Source organism: Ambystoma mexicanum, chromosome 13 (genome assembly GCF_040938575.1).
Source record: "Ambystoma mexicanum isolate Mex_15411 chromosome 13, UKY_AmexF1_1, whole genome shotgun sequence".
Classification (NCBI taxonomy): domain Eukaryota; kingdom Metazoa; phylum Chordata; class Amphibia; order Caudata; family Ambystomatidae; genus Ambystoma; species Ambystoma mexicanum.
In genome coordinates, this window is record NC_090938.1 from 38,378,935 (window position 1) to 38,399,134 (window position 20,200).

The following is a 20,200-nucleotide window of genomic DNA, read 5'->3' on the forward strand; positions in this document are numbered from 1 at the left end:
TTTCGGGGATTATAGTTTTCAGTTTTGCAATTATTCTGTCAGGCAAAGTTAGTATCACCTGAGGTGGTCTCTCACCAGCTGGCCTTTCCCCATCAAGCCTAACTATGTTAGCCCATGTATCTCCCAACCCTGGTACATCGTCTATAGTTCTAACTTGTTTCCACAAATCTACAGGCAGGAGCACAGGGAATAGCAAATCAATGTCGCCTAGGGTAAACACTTAGGACTGCAAAACGGACTCTATCTCTTTATAGAACCCTGTCGGATTTTTCCTAATGTCAGGAATAGTTTGTCTAATAGTATTCACTTCCTGTCGTGAAAACGGGACGTGAACAAACTGCGATACATAATGTGCAGGAATGTCCACAGCAGGTGTACCTGCTGCAGCATTAGCAGGAATCTCAACCTTTGGGACAAATGTCGGAGGAACCTCTTTCATAGGCAACTGAGATGTAGGAAACTCCGAACGCTTACTAAGCAACAGAGCTAAGTCGAGCGCTAAAGCAGTTGAAGAAGTGTCAAGTGAAAAAGCTCTCTTATAAATGCTTAATAACTCTGTGGGACAACTAACCTTTCTCTTTAAACATTCATCCTGCAGGTACTCTACCATTACCTGTATCACTTTCCTCTGCATTTCTAGCGTATATTGACGGTATGTGTCATATACCTCAACTGGAGTTATCGATATGTCTGAAATCCATCTAATCGCATCTTTTGTACAAATTCGCGCCTCCTCAGATGTCGATTTACGACACGGAAGAAATCGTTTCTGTACATACATACTTTCTTCTTCGTCATCCTCATTCCGTAACCTTTCCAACTCCTTTCTATACTCAAATATCCTCTCAACATGCTCATGTACCTTCTCCACAGTGTCTCTTGAAAACGCGAAAGTATTCAGGTCCCTCAACCCTTGTGGGAGGTCTGCATTATTTAATTTACCCCACATTACACATAAATGAATCCCTAAACCTTCAATGAAAACATTTTTCTCAGGAAAATTATCCATATTAGAAAGTGCGGCAAGAACATTAGCTTGATCATCTCTCTCCATACAATGCTTAGCCCATGCAAACAAATCCTGTTTCTTTTCTGTAGGAACAGTATTACGAGTAACAATCCTCGACCCCGCACTCTGATCAACTACAAGCGGTACAGAACTACTTGGGAGTGAGGGTGCAGGCAAATTCAATGGAGGTACTATTACTGGTGCAATGGGAAGAGGCAGAGGAGCAGGTGGAGGAACAACAACCGGAGGAATAGGAACAACAGGTTGAGCAGGAAGAGCAGGAATAACAGCAGGAAGAGGTACAGCAGGAGGAAGAGGAACATACGGAGGTGGTGCAGGGGCACCAGGTCTTCGTTCATTTAACAATTTGTCGATAAACTAATCAGAAACATGAAGATCTTTAGAAGGATAGATTTTCTGAATACCGAGTGAGAAAGCCCTGTCCATATTCCTAACCAACTCAGACTGTTTGTCCTGATCATATAACAACGCCTTTTCAGCATTTGTTTTATGATGGTGCACATGTTTTACCCTACTTTTAAGCTGCTGCAACGCTTCTCTTTTCCAATTTTGCAACATCAAATGCTGCAGGTCTGGCCTTCTTTTTTAACAAGACTGACTCTAAATATTCAATACGAGGGATCTCAAAACTACCATTGACTGGCCACTGAAGTTCGGAGGCATGTCTGGTTTGTCTGTGCCAAATTTTATTAAATACTACACTTCCAATGCCATGCTTTCAGTACATAGTACATGCCAGTGACCCCTCCTGTGGTGCCGGACGGCTAAATTCCAAAGATTGTCTATCGCTGCGGAATAATGCCCTAAAGCAGCTAGAGAATTTCCCAGGCATTTCTCAAATACTCGGTGTTACCTGGTCAATAATTGTGTCTGCAGATACAATGCGCCAAATTCAAAATGTCAGGGTTGAATTAAGAGTCGGGTAACGACTCACCTGACCAAACCTAAGGAGGACCGATCGGTTTACAAAGGACTTACCTAACGAATTTTACCTTGTGTATGGTGATTTCGGCAAATCTGCCCGCCTCAAAAAATTGACCCTCGTCAAGATGCCGTCTCAGACCACACGGCTATCGTCCAGGGAACGGATCGTGCAGCACTGTTGCGGTGTCGCGTCTTGTTCAGTCGGGCCCATTATGTCACACCGTCCGATCCCGGTCCGATAGCGTGCGTCAACCTTCAATAATCCGGCATCAATCTTGAGGGTCCCTATTCGGGCGCCAACTGTGAAAACAAGGAAATAATATGAGGCAGGGTAACCAAAAAGGAAACACACCAAACATAGGTTACAAAGGAACATACAAAGTGCTTTATTTTATACTGAATCCAGTTACAAAAGAACAGAACAAAATTCAGATAGCTATCGACCCTCAGTACAACACAGCGAACTCCGGCATGGTTCGGTGTGCTCAGTGAGTGCAAAAATTCATTGAAACAGTCAGGCTTTTATACATTTCAAGCCTGCTGTTCAGCCCTCCTTTGGGTTAACCATTCCATAAATAAGTTACTGCTCTAGGGTCCGTTGCCAGGTCAAATCTAGTTCATCTTAGGTTTATACATTAACAAGAAGAAATGGTAATAATGTATGCTCTAGGCCTAACATTACAATGCAGGACTTAGTTTATACAATGTAGTTAAGCAGGTGTTCTCATTCAATTATAGATCAGTTTCGGTGATACAGGTAATCCATTGCACACAGGTCAGCAGAAGGACAAGGTCTCAGCTCATGACCCTAACAAGTGGCCTGCAGGCAAGTTATACATTAGCTGTACAGAGGTCATGACAATCGAGTTCTGTTCTGAATAACATAGGCTACCATTTTAGCTCACATGGTGACTTTATAGAGCAAGAAAACCTAAAATGGCGGCTTGACCCAAAATGACAGTTTACATGGTTTCTAAGGTCAGGACCTTTCAATGCGAGTTTATTCACATGTAGTTTATAAGCAGCTTGTTAGCAGCTTGGCGTAGGCCAATATACATATATTCATAGCAATAGGAGGCACGATATAATTTCTAGTTTGACACCAAAATTCCTCCAAGAATGCCCTTAAAGCTCATCCAGCTGCAACTCGCTGGTACCCCCCCTAATTCTTCCAGCTGCGGTACACTGGCCCCCCTGACACCTCCCTAAGCTCTGAGCACCAGCCCCTCCCACAAGTTCCTCTGAGGTCCAGCACACAGGCTACTCCCATTAGACTCTGCGCAGCAAGAATGATTCGATACCACTGTGCTTCTGGGTGTTGTAAGATTAGCAGCTAGAGCGAGGCATGGCTAGTCCTCACACACGCTCGAGCATGGCCAATCTACCCAAATCTATCAAACGTGGTGCGAGGCTAGTCTATGTAATTCTATCTTACGTGGTGCATGGCTAAATCTTCCCAGATGTATCTAAATGTGGCACATGGCATGTCTTTGCAGATCCATGGCTGGGACAGGAGGAGTGGAAAGAGGTGGGTTGGAGGGTAGGGGATTTCCTCCGGTCCTCATTGATATCGCTGCTGTTGTTCCTTTTTGGCTGGTATTTCCAGAAGGTGAGGTTTGTTGTCCCTTTTATGCTGTATGTTTGCTGTTATTAGTGGTTTTAGGAAGGTGAGGCGTGTTGTCGCTTTTATGCTGGAGGTGAGGTGTGTTGTTGCTTTTATGCTGGTCGTTGGTAGTGTTTTCAGTGCTTACCGCAAGGTGAGGTGTGTTGTCCCTTTTATGCTGGTCATTGGCAGTGTTTTCAGTGGTTCCCTGATGGTGAGGTGTGTTGTCCCTTTTATGCTGGTCGTTGGCAGTGTTTTCAGTGGTTCCCAGATGGTGAGGTGTGTTGTCCCTTTTATGCTGGTCGTTGGCAGTGTTTTCAGTGGTTTCCGGAAGGTGAGGTGTGTCGTCCCTTTTATGCTGGTTGTTGGCAGTGTTTTCAGTGATTTATGGAAGGTGAGGTGTGTCGTCGCTTTTATGCTGGTCATTGGCAGTGTTTTCAGTGGTTTACGGAAGGTGAGGTGTGTCGTCGCTTTTATGCTGGTCGTTGGCAGTGTTTTCAGTGGTTTCCGGAAGATGAGGTGTGTCGTTGCTTTTATGCTGGTCGTTGGCAGTGTTTTCAGTGGTTTCCGGAAGGTGAGGTGGGTTGTCCCTTTTATGCTGGTCGTTGGCAGTGTTTTCAGTGGTTTCAGGAAGGTGAAGTGTGTTGTCACTTTTATGCTGGTCGTTGGCAGTGTTTTCAGTGGTGTCTTCTGCAGTTCTAATTTCCTTCGGTATTGTGTTCCACAGATTACCAAGTAGACGTGAGAATGCAGTTCCTCTGAATTTCCTTTACTGTATTGTTTCATCTTGATTTGGTGGTTGTTACTTGATATTAGGTCTCTTCCCGGTTGGTAGCGGCTGATCTTGGACTGGAGAAATTCGGCTCCTTGTCTGTATAGAGATTTGTGGGCAATGCAGAGGGCCTTGAATTTAATGTGTTTTTTTTTTTTTTACTGGGAGTCAATGTAGGGTTCTCAGAGCTGGTGAGGTGTGGTCTCTTCTGCTTAATCTCAGGAGTATGCTTGCTTCAGTGTTCTGGATGTGTTGACGTTTTTTGGTGAGCTTTTCAAGCATTCCGAGGTAGCGGCTGTTTGTGCAGTCGATTTGTGACAATATCAGTGATATGATTACAAGGGTTCTATGTGGAAAAGACGGGTACAGGAGCATCTCTCTGAGGAGTCTCGGAGGCAGAAGCACTTCTTTGTGATAGCGTTGACTTGTGGTTCCAGAGATAGCCGGTTGTCCATGAGCATCCCTAGGTTGTGTATCACACGTGAAGTCTCCGGTTGGGCTCCCATGCCTGGCGGCTAGTCCGGTTGTGAGTTGGTTCCGTGGTATTCTGGGGGTGTTTTCATTATTTCTGTTATGGCTGGGTTCAGTTTGAGGTTGTTCACTGTCATCCATCTGTATATGTTTGTGAAACAATTGTTGAGGTTATTGTTTGGTTCTTGGGTCGTGGCTGTCTTCACGATGAGGTTTGCGTCGTCTGTGTAGTTGTAGGTGGTCAGTCCATGGGTTCGGTTGATTTTCATCAAGTCGGACATGTTAAAAAGGAGGGGGAAGAGGCTGGAGCCTTGTGGCACGCAGCAGGAGATATTTTGATGTTTGAGGTAAAGGGCAGTAGCTAAGTCCTTTTGGTTAGATTTGTGAGGAAGGATTTTAACCATTTTAAGGCAGAGTCTCTTATACCACATTCCACCAGTCTTTCTATTAGTGTTGTGTGATTGATTGTGTCGAATGCAGCTGATATGTCCAGTAGTATGAGGGCAAACTGAGTCCCGTTGTCTGCATGTATTTCTAGGTCGTTGCATATGGATAAGAGTGCCGATTCGGTTCCTCTCATCGGTCTGAAGCCAACTTGCGAGCGTTTGAGTTACCCATTCGTTTCTACGCAGTTAAGAAGGAATTTATAAACATGCTTCTACAGTATTTTCACTGGGTAGGGCAGGTTGGATAGAGGTCTGTAGTTGCTGGGGTCTTCCGCACTTTCAGTTTCGTTCTTTTATCTGTGGTTTGATGCATGTCGATTAGAAAGACGTTGGTACTATTCCAGTGTTTAGGGATAGGTTCATTAGATGCTGGAAGTGTGATGCTGGGGTGCTGTGGCTGAGGACTTCTTTGTAGATGCCCAGGGTGGCAGAGGCAAGAGTCACTTGCAGATCCTGCGAGGTGGGTTTTCTTTATTGGTGTGGGGAACATTTAGTCCTCTATTGATTCTAAGCGGGTGAGTCCTGCTGTGGTTGGTGTATCGCCAATTATCGGTGATTCGGTGGTTGTGTTTATATTTGTGCAGCTTGCATCAATGGTTTGTTGCCTTGTTTCAGGTTTTGTTGTAAGGTGGTTGGTGATGTCACATAGTGCTTGTGTTGGGATGCCAATTTTACTCAGGATTACTTTTTTGTATCTTTTTGATTCTGAGCATGGCTGTGAGTTACAGATGGGCCTCATATTGCCAGTGTACAAGCATGCCTGTGAGGTAAGGGATGGGCCTTGTATTTCCAGTGTAGCAGCATGCCTTTGAGGTAAGGGGTGGGCCTTGTATTTCCCATGTAGTAGCTTGCATGTGAGGTACAGCGTGGGCCTTATAAGGCTAGTGTAGTAGAATGCCTGTGAGGTGAGGGATGGACCTCGTATTTCCAGTGTAGTAGCTTGCCTGTGAGGTAAAGGGCGTGCCTCATATTGCTAGTAAAGCAGCATGCCTGTGAGGTAGGTCATGGGATTATATTGCTAGTGTAGTAGCATGCCTGTGAGGTATAGGATGGCATGTATTTCCCTTGTAGTAGCTTGCCTCTGAGGTGATGTATGTGCCTCATATTGCTAGAGTAGTAGCATGCCTGTGAGGTAAGGGATGGGCGTTGTATTTCCAGTGTAGTAGCATGCCTGTGAGGTAAAGGATTTGTCTCACTTTGTTAGTGTAGTAGCATGCCTGTGAGTTAATGGATGGGCCTTGTATTTCACATGTAGTAGCTTGCCTGTGAGGTAAAGGATGTGCATCATATTGCTAGTGTAGTAGCATGCCTATGAAGTAAGGGTTGAGCCTTGTTTGTGAGGTACGGTATGGGCCTATATTGCTAGTGCAGCAGAATGCCTGTGAAGTAAGGGATGGGCCTCGTATTTCCAGTGTAGTAGCTTGCCTGTGAGGTAAAGGATGTGCCTCACTTTGTTATTGTAGTAGCATGCCTGTGAGATAAGGGATGGACATTTTATTTCCAGTAGTAGCTTGCCTGTGAGGTATGGCATGGACCATATATTGCTAGTGTAGTAGCACGGTTGTGAGGTAAGGGATGGGTATTGTATTTCCAGTGTAGTAGCTTGCATGTGAGGTTAAGGATGGGCCTTGTATTTTCCATTTAGTAGCTTGCCTGTGAGGTACGGGTGGGCCTTAAATTGCTACTGTAGTAGCATGTCTGTGAGGTAAGGGATGAGCCTTGTATTTCCCATGTAGTAGCTTGCCTGTGAGGTAAAGAGTGTGCCTCATATTGCTAGTATAGTAGCATGCCTGTGAGGTAGGGCATGGGTCTTATAGTTCTAGTGTAGAAGCATGCCTGTGAGGTAAAGGACGGGCCTTGTATTTCCTGTGTAGTAGCTTGCCTCTGAGGTGATGGATGGGCCTCATATTGCTAGTGTAGTAGCATGCCTGTGGGGTAAGGGATGGGCCTTGTATTTTCAGTGTAGTAGCTTGCCTGTGAGGTATGGCATGGGCCTTATATTGCTAGGGTAGCAGCATGCCTGTTAGGTAAGAGATGGGCCTCATATTGCTAGTGAAGTAGAATGCCTGTGAGGTAAGGGATGGACCTTGTATTTCCAGTGTAGTAGCTTTCCTGTGAGGTAAGGGATGGGTATTGTATTTCCAGTGTAGTAACATGCCTGTGAGGTAGGGCTTGGGCCTTATAATGCTAGTGCAGTAGCATGCCTGTGAGGTAAAGGATGGGCCTTGCATTTCCTGTGTAGTAGCTTTCCTGTGAGGTAAAGGATTGGCCTCATATTACTAGTGTAATAGCATGCCTCTGAGGTAAGGGATGGGCGTTATATTTCCATTGTAGTATCGTGCCTTTGAGGAAAAGGGTGTGCCTCTCTTTGTTAGTGTAGTAGCATGCCTGTGAGTTAAGGGATGGGCCTTGTATTTCCCATGTAGTAGCTTGCCTGTGAGGTAAAGGGTGTGCATCATATTGCTAGTGTAGTAGCATGCCTATGAGGTAAGGGTTGAGCCTTGTTTGTCCAGTGTAGTAGCTTGCCTGTGAGGTACGCTATGGGCCTTATATTGCTAGTGTAGCAGAATGCCTGTGAAGTAAGGGATGGGCCTCGTATTTCCACTATAGTAGCTTGCCTCTGAGGTAAAGGATGTGCCTCACTTTGTAAGTGTAGTAGCATGCCTGTGAGGTAAGGGATGGACCTTGTATTTCCAGTAGTAGCTTGCCTGTGAGGTATGGCATGGACCTTATATTGCTAGTGTATTAGCACGGTTGTGAGGTAAGGGATGGGCCTTGTATTTCCAGAGTAGTCGCTTGCCTGTGAGGTATGGCATGGGCCTTATATTGGAAGAGTAGTTGCATGCCTGGGAGGGAAGGGATGGGCCTTGTATTTCCAGTGTAGTAGCTTTCCTGTGAGGTATGGCATGGGCCCTATATTGCTAGTATAGTAGCATGCCTTTGAGGTAAGGGATGGGCCTTGTATTTCTAGTGTAGTAGCTGGCCTGTGAAGTTAAGGGTGTGCCTCATATTGCTAGTATAATAGCATGGCTGTGAGGTAAGGGATGGGCCTTATATTTCCAGTGTAGTAGCTTGCCTGTGAGGTAAGGGATGGGACTTGTATTTCCAGTGTAGTATCTTGCCTGGGAGATAAGGGATGGGCATTGTATTTCCAGTGTAGCAGCTTGCATGTGCAGTTAAGGATGGGCCTTGTATTTCCCATTTGGTAGCTTGCCTCTGAGGTACGGGTGGGCCTTAAATTGCTACTGTAGTAGCATGCAACCCTCTATTCTAGGTGTCCCACAATGTATGCGCTTTTAAAGTTTTGTTCCCTGGAGGTCTCCAGATAATATTATACAACTATGTCATGCCTTATGGTCGCTAGAGACCACTGAACCATTGTGTTATGCCTTATGGTCGCTAGAGACCACTGAACCATTGTGTTATGCCTTATGGTCGCTAGAGACCACTGAACTACTGTGTTGTGCCTATGGTCGCTAGAGACCACTGAACCATTGTGTTATGCCTTATGGTCGCTAGAGACCACTGAACTACTGTGTTGTGCCTATGGTCGCTAGAGACCACTGAACCATTGTGTTATGCCTTATGGTTGCTGAACTACTGTGTTGTGCCTTATGGTCGCTAGAGACCACTGAACCATTGTGTTATGCCTTATGGTCGCTGAACTACTGTGTTGTGCCTTATGGTCGCTAGAGACCACTGAACCATTGTGCTGTGCCTTATGGTCACGAGAGACCACTGAACTACTGTATTGTGACATTTTGGTTGGTAGAGTACCCCGTGCCTCTGCATTGTTTAACCCATATGGCATCCCAGCTCCCTCACTCCTATCCCAATATGTACACCACTCACACACCTTACATCCTCTTAGGTATAGTCCACATCGTACTTACTGGCAATATTGCCTACCTCATGCCCATAGGGCAACTCAACAGCCTTAGCATGGAACCCAGACACTACACCACACACGCTTCTCCCCCCAATATGCCAGACCTCATACTCAGGCAGCACAGACTCAGAACACGTACATTACCCATAGCATTCCCAACCACACCTATGCAGGTACCGCCTAGGAACTCACGTCTAGGATCGCGCACCCTCCGCTTGCCAAGCAACACCACCCTTAAGCACCTTAACAAGACTCTTACGCTGGCTCCTCCTAGACCTCACCTGACTAATAAACCCACTCACACTACCAAAAAGCCCATTCCAACCACCGACCTCAAGCCACCTCAATCAATTAAGCTCCAACATCTGAAATGTGCCTTATTAAATGTTCGTTCACTCAACGCCCACGCACTTGAAGTCAATGATATTATTACCAGCCAAGACTTAGATATGCTAGCCTTAACAGAAACTTGGTTGCATGCGGCATCTGGTCCTACTATCAGCCTAGCTGTACCACCAGGATACTCAATCTTAAGACAAGACCGATCAGCTAAAACAGGAGGAGGGGTCGCACTAATTTTTAAAGATTCCCTAGCCATAAGGCAGACCTCCACCACAGGGGAAGACACTACTGACATCCTATCGGTCAAACTCACCCTTTCTCCCAAAGAAACAGTAAACATTCATGTCATATATAGACCTCCAGGACCCGCCAACAACTTCACTAACATAGTCAACCACATCCTTGGGAAAAACATCAAACAAACCTCTAAAACTCTGCTTCTAGGTGATCTAAACCTCGGATACAATGATAAACTTGACAAAGCAGCCACCTCACTCGCTAGAAATCTCACAGACTTAGGATTCACACAGATAGTTACTGCCCCGACCCACAATAAAGGCCGTATCCTAGACTGGGTGGCAGATCATAACTGTGGCTCCACCATCAACTCCAACACAGCCCTCCCATGGTCCAACCACAACTGCCTCCAATTCTACATCCCCATATCATCATACTCCAAACCACTTATACCTGCACCAGCTAAGATGACCAGAAGTGCCAAAAAGCTTACAGCAGACAATATACGCCCCTTTCTCAACAACCCATGCCTAGCACCGCCCTTCTCCTCTGACCCCAACATTCTAGCAGAGATTTTCAAAGATACACTCTCTCATGCCATCAACACCGCAGCTCCTCTTGAAAGCAAAAAGGAAAAAAAAACATTTAATTCCAACTCATGGTACACAGAGGACCTATTAATCATACGCCAGTGCAAGCGCCAAGCCCTCAAAACAAGGCAGGCCAATCCCTGTGACGCCACCAAAAAAGACTTTCTGCATATTACTAAAAAGTACAAATGTGCTATATTTCAGGCTAAGTCTGAAACATACAATAAACGTATTCTGGAAGCCAACTCCCACTCAAAAGAACTTTTCACCATCTTTAAAGAGCTCACTATCCCCCCAATCTGCACAGATGAGACTGTTAAGGATGAAGCCTGGTGCAATAGCATCCAAACAGCGATGTTAAATAAAATAGACCTTCTTCAAAATAAAATAGCAGAACATTTCAAGGCTTTGCACCCCCAACAGACCCCTGTCGCCAATCCCACTAACGACCAGCACGCCGCCAAATTCAATTTCTCGCCAATCAGCGAAGCAGATGTTCTCCTGATCCTTAAACAGATTAAACCATCTCAATGCAAAGGCGATATATGCCACCCTAACATCATTAAAGAATGCGCAGCACCCCTCACACCGATCATCACAGCATTCATCAACGCCTCATTCAAGACGGGCATAGTCCCTCATAGCCTTAAAGAGGCCTGGGTGCGTCCGCTCTTAAAGAAACCAACCCTGGACCCTGCCCAACCCAACAACTACCGACCCATCACAACGGTCCCATTTCTTCTGAAAATCTTAGATAAAGCGGCTCACATGCAGATACATACTTACCTGGAAAACAACTCTGTCCTAGGTAAAAGGCAGTCCGGATTTCGCAAAGGCCATGGCACTGAAACCGCCCTACTAGATCTGAAGAACCAAATTACCCTTACACTAGACAATGGGAAATTGGCCCTTCTGCTCCTCTTAGACCTCTCGGCGGCATTTGACCTAGTTGATCATGCCATCCTCACGAACCATCTCATTCAGGCCGCACATTTCTCCATACAAGCTACCAACTGGATCACCTCCTTCCTCGAAGGAAGAGTAATGAAAGTGTTCTCTAATATAGCTAATGCAGATCCTACTACCATCAAGCACGGAGTCCCGCAGGGCTCATGCACGGCGCCTACCCTATATAACCTGTTCACCAAACCCCTCTTTGACAAACTGGATGCCTTCGGGATCACATACACCAATTACGCCGACGATACCCAAGTACTCCTCCCACTCACAGGACTCTACCATCAGGACACAGCCACCCTCCAGAACATTTACGCCACCATCCAAGCTTGGATGGCCACAAACGGCCTATGTCTTAACGGAGACAAGACCGAAATTCTCATCCTTGGTCAAAAATCCTCACTCACTAACCTAGACCCACTATACACCAACTTCTCCATAGACAATTGCATCATCCCAGTTCTACCCTCTGTAAAAACACTAGGAGCACACATTGACGCTACACTCTCCATGGACAAACAAGTCAACTCCATTGTCTCTGCCTCCGCTCTGAGCACTAAGCTCATCAATGCCATCAAACCTTTCCTAACCAAAGACAATTGCCTCTCTATCGCCAGAGCCACCATTGGAGCTAAACTAGATTACTGTAATGCGTTACTAGCTGGCACCTCCAATTCCAATCTCATTAAACTCCAAACAACACAAAATAATGCTCTAAGAGCAGCTCTCAATATACCAAAAAGGAACCACATTGCACAAGCCAGAAAGGCAGCACACTGGCTACCTGTCAAAGATCGCATCACTTTCAAAATACTCACCACTGCACACAAGTGTATCAACCTGACCGCACCCTCCTACCTGTCTGACACCCTAGTCAGATCTCGCTCCTCCAGACCAACTAGGCAATGCCACTCCAACCAGCTCAGGGTCCCACGCATCAAACGAGCTAGAGCAGGAGGAATAAGCTTCCCCTACATTGCCCCTAAGCTATGGAACGCACTACCTAGCACACTCAGAGCAGAAACTTCTCTCATTGCCTTCCGAAAAGAGCTGAAAACTATCTTGTTTAACTAATTCCTCTTCTAGTTCGCCTCGCTCTCCTCTCTGATCTCCTCTCCCTCTTCCTCCCTGTAGCTATTTCTCGCTTTCCTGCAACTAAGTAATGATTTCAATGTATGCACAACTAGCCATTTCTCATAGCTGCAATCTTCTCATGCAACTAATAAATGACTTCAATGTATCTACAACAAATCATATCTGTAACAAGCGCCACGATGCCTCTGGGCTGCATGTGCGCTAAACAAATGCGAATAAATAAAATAAAATAAAATAAATGCCTGTGAGGTAAGGGATGGGCCTTGTATTTCCCATGTAGTGGCTTGCCTGTGAGGTAAAGATTTTGCCTTGTATTTCCTGTGTAGTAGCTTGCCTGTGAGGTACGCCATAGGCCTTATATTGCTAGTGTTGTAGCTTTCCTGTTAGGTAAGCGATGGGCCTCATATTGCTAGTGTAGTAGAAAGGCCCGTGAGGTAAGGGATGGGCCTTGTATTTCAAGTGTAGTAGCTTTCTTGTGAGGTAAGGGATCGGTATTGCATTTCCAGTGTAGTAACATGCCTGTGAGGTAGGGCATGGGCCTTATAATGCTAGTGCAGTAGCATGCCTGTGAGGTAAAGGATTGGCCTTGTATTTCCTGTGTAGTAGCTTGCCTGGGAGGTAAAGGATTGGCCTCATATTGCTAGTGTAACAGCATGCCTCTGAGGTAAGGGATGGGCGTTGTATTTCCATTGTAGTTGCATGCCTGTGAGGTAAAGGGTGTGCCACACTTTGTTAGTGTAGTAGCATGCCTGTGAGTTAAGGGATGGGCCTTGTATTTCCTATGTATTAGCTTGCCTGTGAGGTAAAGGATGTGCATCATATTGCTAGTGTAGTAGCATGCTTATGAGGTATGGGTTGGGCCTTGTTTTTCCAGTGTACTAGCTTGCCTGTGTGGTACGGCATGGGCCTTATATTGCTAATGTAGTAGAATGCCTGTGAAGTAAGGGATGGGCCTCGTATTTCCAGTGTAGTAGCTTGCCTGTGAGGTAAAGGATGTGCCTCGATTTGTTAGTGTAGTAGCATGCCTGTGATTTAAGGGATGAGCGTAGTATTTCCAGTGTAGTATACTGCCTCTGAGGTAAAGGATGTGCTTCAAATAGCTAGTGTAGTAGCATGCCTGTGAGATAAGGGATGGTCCTTGTATTCCCAGTGTAGTAGCCTGCCTGTGAGGTATGGCATGGACCTTATATTGCTAGTGTAGTGGCATGGTTGTGAGGTAAGGGATGATCCTTGTATTTCCAGGGCAGTAGCTTGCCTGTTAGGTATGACATGGGCCCTATATTGCTAGTGTAGTAGCATGCCTATGAGGTAAGGGATGGGCCTTGTATTTCTAGTATAGTAGCTTGCCTGTGAGGTTAAGAATGTGCCTCATATTGCTAGTATAGTAGCATGGCTGTGAGGTAAGGGATGGGCCTTTTATTTCCAGTGTAGTAGCTTGCCTGTGAGGTAAGGGATGGTTGTATTTCCAGTGTAGTAGCTTGCATGTGAGGTTAAGGATGTGCCCCACATTGTTAGTGTAGTAGGATGCCTGTGAGGTAAGGAATGGGCCTTGTATTTCCCATGTGCTAGCTTGCCTGTGAGGTACGGGGTGGGCCTTAATTTGCTACTGTAGTAGCATGCCTGTGAGGTAAGGGCTGGGCCTTGTATTTCTCATGTAGTAGCTTGCTGTGAGGTAATGGTTGTGCCTCATATTGCTAGTATAGTAGCATGCCTGTGAGGTAGGGCACAGGCCTTATATTTCTAGTGAAGAAGCATGCCTGTGAGGTTAGAGATGGGCCTCATATTGCTAGTGTTGTAGAATGCCTGATAGGTAAGGGATGAGCCTTGTATTTCCAGTGTAGTAACATGCCTGTGAGGTAGGGCATGGGCCCTATAATGCTAGTGCAGTAGCATGCCTGTGAGGTAAATGAGGGGCCATATATTTCCTGTGTAGTAGCTTGCCTGTGAGGAAAAGGATTGGCCTCATATTGCTAGTGTAGTAGCATGCCTCTGAGGTAAGGGAAGGGTGTTGTATTTCTAGTGTAGTAGCACGCCTGTGAGTTAAGGGATGGGCCTTGTATTTACCATGTAGTAGCTTGCCTGTGAGGTAAAGGATGTGCATCATATTGCTGCCTCTGAGGTAAGGGTTGGGCCTTATATTTCTAGAGTAGTAATATGCCGGTGAGGTCATGGATGTGCCTCATATTGCTAGTGTAGTAGAATGCCTCAGAGGTAAGGGATGGGCCTTGTATTTGCAGTGTAGTATATTGCCGGTGGGGTAAGGGATGGGTATTGTATTTCCAGTGTAGTAACATGCCTATGAGGTAGGGCGTGGGCCTTATAATGCTAATGCAGTAGCAGGCCTGTGGGGTAAATGATGGGCCTTGTATTTCCAGTGTAGTAGCCTGCCTGTGAGGTAAAGGATTGGCCTCATATTGCTAGTGTAGTAGCATGCCTCTAATGTAAGGGATGGGCGTTGTATTTCCAGTGTAGTAGCGTGCCTGTGAGGCAAAGGATGTGCCTCACTTTGTTAGTGTAGTAGCATGCCTGTGAGTTAAGGGATGGGCCTTCTATTTCCCATGTAGTAGCCTGCCTGTGAGGTAAAGGATATGCATCATATTGCTAGTGTAGTAGCATGCCTATGAGGTAAGGGTTGGCCCTTATATTTCTAGAGTAGTAGCAATGCGTTTGAGGTAAAGGATGGGCCTCATATTGCCAGTGTAGTAGAATGCCTGTTATGTAAGGGATGGGCCTTGTATTTCCAGTGTAGTAGAATGCCTGTGATGTAAAGGATGGGCCTTGTATTGCTAGTGTAGTAGCATGCCTCTGAGGTAAGGGAAGGGTGTTGTATTTCTAGTGTAGTAGCATGCCTGTGAGTTAAGGGATGGGCCTTGTATTTACCATGTAGTAGCTGGCCCGTGGGGAAAGGATGTGCATCATATTGCTAGTGTAGTAGCATGCCTCTGAGGTAAGGGTTTGGCCTTACATTTCTAGAGTAGTAACATGCCTGTGAGGTAAAGGATGGGCTTGTTTTTCCTGTGTAGTAGCTTGCCGGTGAGGTCATGGATGTGCCTCATATTGCTAGTGTAGTAGAATGCCTGAGAGGTAAGGGATGGGCCTTGTATTTGCAGTGTAGTATATTGCCTGTGAGTTAAGGGATGGGTATTGTATTTCCAGTGTAGTAACATGCCTGTGAGGTAGGGCGTGGGCCTTATAATGCTAGTGCAGTAGCATGCATGTGAGGTCAAGGATGGGCCTTGTATTTCCAGTGCAGTAGCCTGCCTGTGAGGTAAAGGATTGGCCTCATATTGCTAGTGTAGTAGCATGCCTCTAAGGTAAGGGATGGGTGTTGTATTTCCAGTGTAGTAGCGTGCCTGTGAGGCCAAGGATGTGCCTCACTTTGTTAGTGTAGTAGCATGCCTGTGAGTTAAGGGATGGGCCTTGTATTTCCCATGTAGTAGCCTGCCTGTGAGGTAAAGGATGTGCATCATATTGCTAGTGTAGTAGCATGCCTATGAGGTAAGGGTTGGGCCTTATATTTCTAGAGTAGTAGCATGCTTGTGAGGTAAACGATGGGCCTCATATTGCTAGTGTAGTAGAATGCCTGTTATGTAAGGGATGGGCCTTGTATTTCCAGTGTAGTAGAATGCCTGTGATGTAAGGGATGGGCCTTGTATTTCCAGTGTAGTAGCTTGCCTGTGAGGTAAGGGATGGGTATTGCATTTCCAGTGTAGTAGCTTTCCTGTGAGGTACAGCATGGGCCTTATATTGCTAGTGTAGTAGCATGCCTGTGAGGTAAGAGATGGGCCTCATATTGCTAGTGTAGTAGAATGCCTGTGATGTAAGGGATGGGCCTTGTATTTCGAGTGTAGTAGAATGCCTGTGATGTAAGTGATGGGCCTTGTATTTCCAGTGTAGTAGCTTGCCTGTGAGGTAAGGGATGGGTATTGTATTTCCAGTGTAGTAACATGCCTGTGAGGTAGGGCATGGGCCTCATAATGCTAGTGCAGTAGAATGCCAGTGAGGTAAATGATGGGCCTTGTATTTCCCGTGTAGTAGCTTGCCTGTGAGGTAAAGGATTGGCCTCATATTGCTAGTGTAGTAGCATGTCTCTGAGGTAAGGGATGGGCGTTGTATTTCCAGTGTAGTAGCATGCCTGTGAGGTAAAGGATGTACCCCACCTTGTTAGTGTAGTCGCATGCCTGTGAGTTAAGGGATGGGCCTTTTATTTCCCATGTAGTAGTATGCCTGTGAGGTAAAGGATGTGCATCATATTGCTGGTGTAGTAGCATGCCTATGAGGTAACGGTTGGGCCTTATATTTCTAGAGTAGTTGCATGGCTGTGAGGTAAATGATGGGCCTTGTATTTCCTGTGTAGTAGCTTGCCTATGAGTCGATGGATGTGCCTCATAATGCTAGTGTAGTAGCATGCATTTGAGGTAAGGGATGGGCCTTGTATTTTCAGTGTAGGAGCTTGCCTGTGAGGTACGGAATGAGCCTTATATTGCTAGTGTAGTAGCATGCCTGTGAGGTAAGAGATGGGCCTCATATTGCTAGTGTTGTAGAATTCCTGTGAGGTAAGGGTTGGGCCTTGTATTTCCAGTGTAGTAGCTTGCCTGTGAGGTAAGGGATGGGTATTGTATTTCCAGTGTAGTAACATGCCTGTGAGGTAGGGCATGGACCTTATAATGCTAGTGCAGTAGCATGCCCGTGAGGTAAAGGATGGGCCTTGCATTTCCCATGTAGTAGCTTGCCTGTGAGGTAGAGGATTGGCCTCATATTGCTAGTGTAGTAGCATGCCTCTGAGGTAAGGGATGGTTGTATTTCCAGTGTAGTAGCTTGCCTTTGAGGTAAAGGATGTGCCTCTTTTTGCTAGTATAGTAGCATGGCTGTGAGGTAGGGCATGGGCCTTATATTTCTAGTGTAGTAGCATGCCTGTGCGGTAAAGGATGGGCCTTGGATTTCCTGTGTAGTAGCTTGCTTGAGAGGTACACCACGGGCCTTATATTGCTAGTGTAGTTGCATGCCTGTGAGGTAAGCGATGGGCCTCATATTGCTAGTGTAGTAGAATGCCTGTGAGGTAAGGGATGGGCCTTGTATTTCCAGTGTAGTAGCTTGCCTGTGAGGTAAGGAATGGGTATTGTATTTCCAGTTTAATAACATGGCTGTGAGGTAGGGCATGGGCCTTATAATGTTAGTGCAGTAGTATGCCTGTGAGGTAAAGGATGAGCCTTGTATTTCCTGTGTAGTAGCTTGCATGTGAGCTAAGGGATTGGCCTCATATTGCTAGTGTAATAGCATGCCTCTGAGGTAAGGGATGGGCGTTGTAGTTCCAGTGTAGTAGCTTGCCTGAGAGTTACGGCATGGGCCTTATATTGCTAGTGTAGTAGCTTGCCTGTGAGGTTAGGGTTGGGTATTGTATTTCCAGTGTAGTAACATGCATGTGAGGTAGGGCATCGGCCTTATAATGCTAGTGCAGTACATGGCTGTGAGGTAAAGGATGGGCCTCATATTGCTAGTGTAGTAGAATGCATATGAGGTAAGGGATGGGCCTTGTATTTCCAGTGTAGTAGCTTTCCTGTGAGGTAAGGGATGGACATTGTATTCCCAGTGTAGTAACATGCCTGTGAGGTAGGGCATGGGTCTTATAATAATAGAGCAGTAGCATGCATGTGAGGTAAAGGATGGGCCTTGTATTTCCTGTGTAGTAGCTTGCCTGTGAGGTAAAGGATTGGCCTCATATTTCTTGTGTAATAGCATACCTTTGAGGTAAGGGATGGGCGTTGTATTTCCATTGTAGTAGCGTGCCTGTGAGGTAAAGGGTGTGCCTCACTTTGTTAGTGTAGTAGCATGCCTGTGAGTTAAGGGATGGGCCTCGTATTTCCCATGTTGTAGTTTGCCTGTGAGGTAAAGGATGTGCATCATATTGCTAGTGTAGTATCATGCCTATGAGGTAAGGGTTGGGCCTTGTTTTTCCAGGGTAGTAGCTTGCATGTGAGGTATGGCATGGGCCTTATATTGCTAGTGTAGTAGAAGGCCTGTGAGTTAAGGGATGGGCCTCGTATTTCCAGAGTAGTAGCTTGCCTGTGAGGTAAGGGATGGGTATTGTATTTCCATTGTAGTAACATGCCTGTGAGGTACAGGGTGGACCTTAAATTGCTACTGTAGTAGCATGCTTGTGAGGTAAGAGATGGGCCTTGTTTTTCCAGTGTAGTAGCTTGCCTGTGAGGTAAAGGATGTGCCTCATATTGCTAAGTAGCATGCTGTGAGGAAAGGGATATGCCTCATATTGCTAGTGTAGTAGCATGCTGTGAGGAAAGGGACGGGCTTTGTATTTTCAGTGTAGTAGCATGGCTGTAAGGTAAGGAATGGGTTTTGTATTTCCAGTGTAGTAGCTTGCCTGTGAAGTAAGGGATGGGTATTGTATTAACAGTGTAGTAACTTGCATCTGAGGTAAAGGATGTGCTTCATATTGCTAATGTAGTAGCATGCCTCTGAGGTAAGGGATTTGTGTTATATTTCCAGTGTAGTAGCGTGCCTGTGAGGTAAAGGATGTGCATAATATTGCTAGTGTAGTAGCATGCCTATGAGATAAGGGCTGGGCCTTGTTTTTCCAGTGTAGAAGTATGCCTGTGAGGTAAAGGATGGGCCTTGTATTTCCTGTGTAGTAGCTTGCATGTGAGGTAAGGGATTGGCCTCATATTGCTAGCGTAATAGCATTCCTCTGAGGTAAGGGATGGGCGTTGTAGTTCCAGTGTAGTAGCTTGCCTGAGAGGTACGGCATGGGCCTTATATTGCTAGTGTAGTAGCTTGCCTTTGAGGTAAGGGTTGGGTATTGTATTTCCAGTGTAGTAACATGCATGTGAGGTAGGGCATGGGCCTTATAATGGTAGTGCAGTACATGGCTGTGAGGTAAAGGATGGGCCTCATATTGCTAGTGTAGTAGAATGCATATGAGGTAAGGGATGGGCCTTGTATTTCCAGTGTAGTAGCTTTCCTGTGAGGTAAGGGATGGGCATTGTATTTCCAGTGTAGTAACGTGCCTGTGAGGTAGGGCTTGGGCCTCATAATACTAGAGCAGGAGCATGCATGTGAGGTAAAGGATGGGCCTTGTATTTCCTGTGTAGTAGCTTGCCTGTGAGGTAAAGGATTGCCCTCATATTTCCAGTGTAATAGCATGGCTCTGAGGTAAGGGATGGGCGTTGTATTTCCATTGTAGTAGCGTGCCTGTGAGGTAAAGGGTGTGCCTCACTTTGTTAGTGTAGTAACATGCCTGTGAGTTTAGGGATGGGCCTCGTGTTTCCCATGTAGTAGTTTGCCTGTGAGGTAAAGGATGTGCATCATATTGCTAGTTTAGTAGCATGCCTATGAGGTAAGGGTTGGCCCTTGTTTTTCCAGGGTAGTAGCTTGCATGTGAGGTATGGCATGGGCCTTATATTGCTAGTGTAGTAGAAGGCCTGTGAGTTAAGGGATGGGCCTCGTATTTCCAGAGAAGTAGCTTGCCTGTGAGGTAAGGGATGGGTATTGTATTTCCAGTGTAGTAGCATGCCTGTGAGGTACAGGGTGGACCTTAAATTGCTACTGTAGTAGCATGCCTGTGAGGTAAGGGATGGGCCTTGTATTTTCCATGTAGTAGCTTGCCTGTGAGGTAAAGGATTGGCCTTATATTGCTAGACTAGTAGCATGCTTGTGAGGTAAGAGATGGGCCTTGTATTTCCAGTGTAGTAGCTTGCCTGTGAGGTAAAGGATGTGCCTCATATTGCTAAGTAGCATGCTGTGAGGAAAGGGATATGCCTCATATTGCTAGTGTATTAGCATGCTGTGAGGAAAGGGACAGGCTTTGTATTTTCAGTGTAGTAGCATGG